The sequence below is a fragment of the Canis lupus genome, unplaced genomic scaffold, assembly GCF_011100685.1.
Source record: "Canis lupus familiaris isolate Mischka breed German Shepherd unplaced genomic scaffold, alternate assembly UU_Cfam_GSD_1.0 chrUn_S1975H2174, whole genome shotgun sequence".
Taxonomy (NCBI): Eukaryota; Metazoa; Chordata; class Mammalia; order Carnivora; family Canidae; genus Canis; species Canis lupus.
In genome coordinates, this window is record NW_023330845.1 from 1 (window position 1) to 7,951 (window position 7,951).

Below are 7,951 nucleotides of genomic sequence, written 5' to 3' on the forward strand. Positions count from 1 at the left end.
CTCGTTAACCCTCGTCCTTAGGACTTCTAGTTTGGATTGCATCTCATTTAATTGATTTTTAATTTCTGCCTTATTGGATCTAAATTCTGTAGTCATGAAGTCTCTTGAGTCCTTTATGCTTTTTCTAGAGCCACCAGTAGCTGTATAATAGTGCTTCTGAATTGGCTTCCTGACATTGAATTGTAATCCAGATTTTGTAACTCTGTGGGAGAGAGGACTGTTTCTGATTCTTTCTTTTGAGGTGAGGTTTTCCTTCTAGTCATTTTGCTCAGTGCAGAGTGGCCAAAAACAAATTGTATTGGGAAAGAAGAAAGAGAGAGAAAGAAGGAAAGAAAAAAGATAAAAAGAAAAAAGGAAGAAAAAAAGGAAAATAGAGAAGAAAAAGAGAAAGAATAAGAAAGGTGAAAAAAAAGGGTGGGGGAAGCAATCAGAAATCAAAAAGAAAAAAAAACAACACGGGGGAGTATCTTCTGATTCTGTATACTTGATGTCCCTTGACTTCCCCTGGAACTTGTCCGTCTAGCTGGTCTTTGGGGAAGGGGCCTTTTGTGCTGATTTTCAGGTGTTAGCACTTGGGGGAGCTGCTCTGTCCCCTGCCTGGTGCAGGGCTCAGGGGGGGTTGTTTACCCCGTGAGGCCGCAGGAGGAACAACCCCAGCGGCGGCAGCAGCTCTGGAGCCCTGGAGTCAGCCCCCGCAGTAACTCTGGAGCTCTCTGTGCAGGGCCTGGAGGCTCTGGGGGGGCCGCTGAACTGCTCAGCTCGGGCAGGAGCGTCCTTGCTGTCCTGGGCCCTCCCGGCCTCTGCCTGTCCCGGGAGAGGCGGGATCCTGGGCTGTGTCCCGGCGCCTTGTGCTCTGGGGCCTGCGCTGTTGGATTCGGGCTCCCGCCCCACAGCCCCTCCGTGGAGCCTCCCTGAGCCCCCCGAGCTGCTCCGGGTCCCGCCGTGCGCGCTGCAGCCCTTAGGGAGCTCGGTGCACTCTCCCGGGGCACAGGTGTCTGTTAGTGTCCCCCGGAGCCCGAGGCCATCCCCGCCCTCCTGGGTCCTGCTCCAACTCCCCGCGAGTCCCTTTCCGCCCGGGAAGGTTGGTGCAGCTCCTGCTCCTCCAGGACGGGGCTCTCCTGTCCTGGGGACACTCGCCCCGGCCTCAGCCCGGCTCCTCGCGGGGCCCCTCCCTCTTGAAGGCCTTTTGTTTCTGTATTTCTTTATCCCCGTCTTCCTACCTTGATAGAAGCGCGAACTCTTCTCCCTGTAGCTTCCCGCTGTTTTCTCTTTAAATCTCAGGCCGAATTCATAGATTTTCAGGATGATTTGAAGGTTATCTAGGTAATATGGTGGGGACAGGTGATTTGGGGACCCTACTCTTCCGCCGTCCTGCCCCTCCTCCGACATTGATTTTCAAGGCAAAAAACACTAGAGCTGAATCAGTGAAATGCATTTCATGATAAGCACGATTGAGACATATGAGATAATTATAAACCCAAAATCATTTCATAGAGGAAACATTTGGAAGCATATTATTAAAAATAAATTTAAATATATACTTGGTTTGTGAAAGGCTTATGTAAACATAACTTGAACACACTTAAGGAGAAAAACAGAGACAAAAACAAACTTATTTTTATGACCACTCCATAGAGGTTGAGTCAAATACGTGTTTCAGTAACAGGCTAGTATTAAAAAAAAAAAAAAGTAAGAAAGAAAAAAATTTGCATGGAAATGTACACAAAGAGTTTACTATTCACTCATCAAATGTATATTCTTCCCCCAAAACAACAATATTAAGTTGCTATTCGCTTCGTTCTCATAAACAATGAAGGGATAGCAGCAGTTCTTTTATATTATTAAAGAAATGGATTCTTGAACTCGGGCTTACTTGAGGAAAAACTGCAGTTTTCTTATTCAGAGCTAGTTGTTCCCTGAAATTTTTTCTAGAGCTCTTGGGCCCAGACAAAGAATGGGAATGCACGGATTCAAAATTTCCGGGCTTGAGTCCTTGAATAGTTTTTTTGCCATTTCCTACACCCCCCTAGGCTTCAAGGATGTCTTTTCTGACTAACACTCCTTGAGGCTTTTCTGTTCCTTAACTGAAGAATGGCAACTACTTTCCCTCTTTCAAAATGTACAATCATTTTCCCAATGAGGAAGCCACCACCACTGTCATATCACTATCCTCTGACACGGAAGATTGTAAAACTTTTCTTCTTTATAGAATTCTTCCCCATAACTCCTACTACCAAGAGGACTCTCAGACGTTTTCTTTTTTTTTCTTCTTCTCCTTCTCCTTCTCCTTCCTCTTCTCCTTCTCCTTCTCCTTCTCCTTCTCTTCTTCTTCTTCTTCTTTTTTTTCTTTCTTCGGTTTCACTTAATGTTTTCATGTTGGGGTCAGCCAATGTCGTCTGGAGTTCAGAGGGAACTACCAAGTCTTTTTCAGAAGGCTTTGATGGAAAATTGGGAATGGGCACTCATTCGGGCCCAAATTGGCTGTTTTTTTCTTTAAAATGACTTACTGGTTTCTTTGTCAATATTTTGGCTTCTTTTCATGTTTGCTTACCGATAATAATTGCTCCACACCATAATGTGCTTGCATTATAATCATAATCATAATCATTAATTTACTTGTCCTTAGAATAATTTTCTTCCAAAGCACTCTTTAATGACTTGACTTCAACAACATTCTGTATTGCATCTTTGAAAGCTTTGATAGCAGATTTTAGCATCCTTTTCACTTTTTATGAAAGACAGTGAATTCTGTGGAAGACAAAGCAAAACTTGGATTTTGGGATCTTTAGACAGATAATATCTCAAAGAAGAAAGAACTCAGGCAAACCAAAAGTTTATTTGGGATCGTGAGGAATTTGAATCGGGGAGACACAGATTCAGGAGGAAAATGAAATGTGCTCCAAGCGAAAGAAGGGTTTATAAGATGTTTTGAGAACCTTATGATGGACAGGCTTGTATAAGTTGTTTTGGAAAAGTTAGGATGGACATGGGAAAAAATAATTAACATTGATCTACATAGGCCAGGATACTATGCTGATTGCTAGGTTGGAGTATGGCAAAATAAGCCTCATTCTGAGACTTCCAACAGGATGTGCTGTTCGTGGTTGGCATTCTAAAAGTTCACGTTCCATCCAAATATGGATAAGCATAAGACTAACCTGACCAGGGGCCTGCCGGCTCCAATTTACGGCCCCCTGACGTTCTTGACTTCATTTCGGATGTTTCTGTTCACGGTATCAATGTCACTCCCTTTATTTAACAGATGAACACCTACAATTACTCTTGGTGTCAAAGTGGTAATGACTGTTAAAGTGGAAGAAGATTCCAAATATCTTAATTTCCGGTGCTCCTTCCACTGGATCGTACTGCTTCTTAAGGATTTCTTTATACCAAGAGTTAATCATTTAAAGAAGGAGAAGAACGGAGGAGGAGGAGGAGAGGAGGAGGAGGAAATGAAGCAGTTTCCTACCTTATTGTTTTCCTTCTACAGTTGAGCCTTGAAAAACTTGAGTTTGAACTGTACAGATCCACTTATACACAGATTTTTCTGTGGATGTACAGTCCTGTAAATGTGTTTTTTCTTCCTTATGATTTCCTTAATAACATTTACCTTCCTTGACCTCACCTTATTACGAGAATACAGTATACAATAGATGTAACATACAAAATACATGTTAACCAACTGTTCATGTTATTGGTGGGGCTTCCAGTCAACAGTGGTCAATTAGTAGTTAAGTTTGGGGGGAGCCATATGATACATGGGTTTTCCACTAGGAGGGTGTTGGTGTCCCAACCCTTGTGTTGTTCGTACCAACAGTACTAGGATTTCTTAATTTTCCTCAAATGTCTAAGATGCCTGAAGGTTCTAGCCCAAAGTCTATTCTTCTCTCTTTGTAAACTCTCTGAAAATTCTCATTCACTTCATTACCTCAGTTGTCAGTTGTCACCTCCTGCCTCAGAGGTTTATCCGCAGCCCTCTTATGGCTTTAGCCACTCTTCAAATTCCACTTTCTGGGAACAAGCACCACCACAAATGTCAGCAAGCGAAATGTAAACAAGATTTATAAAGTGTCAAAGAAAACATCCAAGTGCAGACATCAGTAAGGAGAACGTCATTGACGGAGACTATACAGTAAGAGCATGCACAGACCATTGGATCCCTAAGTGTCTTAAGGGCAGGCAGGAATTTTCAGGGAGGAGCAATCAAGACCACAAGGAGCCAGGTGTGGGGAAGTGGGATGAATAGGTGGCATGATCAGACAGTTGAGCAACATGCTTGTGTGTGTGTGTGTGTGTGTGTGTGTGCATGTGTATGGGTGTGTTTTCTTTTTGGTCCTTATTCTTGGGAAGGGCCATAAAGGAAGAGCTGTTTTATGTTCTAGTGCCTTGCAGAACCTCAGGAGCAAGTCAGAATTCAGAGGGGAGGAGAGAAGTCCAATTAAGTTTTAGAGAAGTCACGTGACAGGGCATTTTGTTGATTGGTCAGGGAGTACAAGCAGGGCAGTTAATCTCTCATTAAATAAAGAATAGGGATTTAGAATCTCTGTGTCTAGACTCGTCAAGGGTAATTAGGGGGAACATCTCAAAACTTAATCTAAGTCTTACAGAGAAGGCTTGCTCTTTGCATCGAGCTGTTTCCTGGAATGCAAAAAGGTAGGGGGGAATTTCTTAACAGCTGCTGTTTTCTGAGAACACAGAGATCAGGTAAAATTGAACACTGCCAAAACAAAACCAGTCTTGTTTTTTGTTGTTGTTGTTGTTGTTTTAACCTCATGACACTGTTTCACCATCCTACCTTCCCTGTTCTCATCAGTACAATTACGAAGAGCTCAGCAGCTCTGTGACCAGCATACACTCGGAGCATTTTTCAAGCGATTGCTGTTGATCACACAGCACTCCAAACTGATGCAGGGAAGCTACCATACGTGCTTAGGCTAAGTGACAGGCATTTCCTTCTTCTCCATCTCCTTCTTGCCGATGACTGTTTTATCTAGAATAACCCTTAACTTTGGAAGGCTATTATCATATCTCTAGGAGAAGATCAAATCCAAAATACTTTTCTATCATCAGAAATCTCTCTCTACCATGTCAGCATCCTCATGCTGCTCCCTTTTTGCTTTTTTTTTTTTTTTTCTGGCCTAACTTCCTTAGTTTCTCAAATCCTTTTCACTGTGCCTTCAGGAATGGCCCGTTGACACCAACTCACTATGTGTCCCAACTTCCTCTCTGTGTTCCCTGTCCATCAAGGACATTGCTGGCACCAGGGACATTTTTGACAGTGCTCTCCCACGGTTCCTCACATGGACACTGCTTTCTCCCCTACACAGCGTACCCTCAGCTTCAATTGTGCCAGGGCGGAAAATGAGAGAATCTCTTGGAATATTCATCAGGTTGATATTACATTAATAAATAAACTCAAGGGCACCCAGGTGTCTCAGTGGTTGAGCATCTGTCTTTGGTTCAGGTCGTGATCCCAGGGTCCTGGGATGCAGGACCCTGCAGGGAGCCTGCTTCTCTCTTTGCCTATGTCTCCGTTCTCTCTCTGTGTCTCTCCATGAATATAATAATGAAATGTTTATAGATACATAACAACAAACTTAATTCATGGATAATTAATGTCTTTTTTGGTGTAATAAATCTACATATGCCAAAATACTGAAAGCATTTTCATTTTTTCAAGTCTCCTTTTGGTTTCTTCAGAACCAAATTTAATTTTTCTCATCTAACTTATGCTAGTTAAGTGTATCTAAAGGTTATTTATGGGGTGCCGGGGTGGCCAGTCAGGTAAGCATCCCACTCTTGGTTTCAGTTCAGATCTGATTTCAGGATCATGAGATTGAGTCCCAAGTCAGGCTCTGTGTTCAGCATGGAGTCTCCTTGAGATTCTTTCTCCCTCTCTCTCTCCGCCCCTCTCCCCTCCTCCAGTGCACATGCCGTGCTCTCTCTAAAAAATAGATAAATCCTTAAAAATAAAAATAAAGTTATTTTACTTTGCTGTTCTAATGGGATATATTTTCAATATGTTGTCTAGCAAAAAGCTTTTACCTGTGAAGATTAATGATTTATATGTTAATTTTATGTTTAGCTTAAACCACAATTCTTTGTTCTCTTGATATATTACCTTGGCTAGCTGTGTTTAGCCAATACCTCAAATAAAATGTAAGTAGTAATGGTAATAGTGACCATTTTTGTGTTTTTTTTTTTTCATTATAGAAGGAATATCCCATTTCTTCTCTGCTGAGTTGTTGGATTTTAAGTCACAGTAAACATTTTGTAGTGTTAATAGTAACCCGTTTTAATTTTATCTAATCATTTGAAAATCGAGACTAGACGTTAAATTATGAACGGGAGGAGCACACTGGCGGAAGAGTAGGGTCCTCAACTCACCTGGCCCCACAAACTTACTTAGAGAACTTTCAAGACATCTTGAACACCTATGAATTCAACTTGAGATTAAAGAGAGAACAGCTGGAAAGCTACAGGGAGAAGGGTTTTCACTTCTAACAAGGTAGGAAGGTAGAAAAAAATAAAAAAGAATAAAATGGGGGGAGGGGAACTGCAACGAGCAGGGCTAAAGCCAGGGGCGAGCGCCTCCAGGACGGGAAAGCCCAGCTCTGGGGGAGCAAGAACTTTAAAAATCCGAGCTGGATTCTTCCTGGATGGAAAAGTGCTCCCCAGGGATGTCGGGCAGAACTGTAGGGGGGGGCAGGGAAGCCTCCAGATTCCTGGGGTCCCCCGTAGAGGAGGGGCGCCTGGGGGAAGGCTCACCGCAAACTGCGGGCTGGTCTCGGTAAAGGGCTGGAGCGCAGCAGCCCCGGGAGCACCTCGGCCAGGGCGGGGGGGTGGGGGGAGCCTGCGGTGCTGCCCGCGGAGCTGACTCCAGGGCTGGAGAGCCGGCCGCCCCCTCCTGCTGCTTCCTCCTCGTTCCCCTGAGCCCGGGAGGGGGGGCCCGCGGGACCGAGGCCTCGCCGGCTAGCAGCGCAGGCGGAGCCGGCCCCTGGCGGGGGGGCGGGGCGTCTCCCCCAGGTGCACGCACCTGAGAGTCAGCGCGGCAGGCCCCGCCCCCGGAACCAGCTGGAAGGACAGGGAGGAGCAAGGTCTGGACCAAGCCGGGCTGGAAGGCTCCAGGACTGATGGAAAATAGTATATAGAACTAGAGGTTCCATTTTTTCTTTAATTTCTTTTCCATTACAGCTTGTTTTTTATATCAGACTAAAAATTTCTAATATTTTTTCTCTTTCTCCCACCTTAAGTACAATACTTTACCAGCTCCTCATTTTATTTTTTTTTTCCTTTTTGACTTTAATATTTCTACAATTAAATGTCTTACATATATTTTTAATTTCTGGATTCCCTTCAACAAATTCACTTTAATCTGGGTAGACATACAAGATGAATGTATTTGTTTTGTTTGTTTTTTTTTTTTTTTTCTGCCTCAATTTGTTCTACAATGGTGGAAAGTTAATACCTTCTAAAACATGACCAACATACACGCAGAACCAAGTGGAATACCATGTTGGCTCATTCTGTGAAGATTTTAATCTTCCTTCCTTTTCATTGTGCCCCTCCCCCCCCCCTTTTATCTTGTTTATGTTTTGGAGGTCAATGTTTGCACTTCTACAAGTATTGCTGGTTTATATAAATTTGGGATTGAAAGTACAGAACAAAATACATATAGAACCAAGAGGATCACACTCTAGGACCCCTTACATAGACTACATTTTCTCTCCATTACCACTTCAACAACCACCACAATCCCCCCTTTTCTCTTTTTTCCACTTTTATTTACTTTTTTTTCTTTCTTCTCTTTTCTTCTTCTTTTTTTTTAAGATTTTATTTATTTTATTCATAGAGATGCAGAGAGAGAAGAGAGGCAGAGACACAGGCAGAGGGAGAAGCAGCCTCCATGCAGGGAGCCGAATGCGCAACTTGATCCGGGTCTCCAGGATCA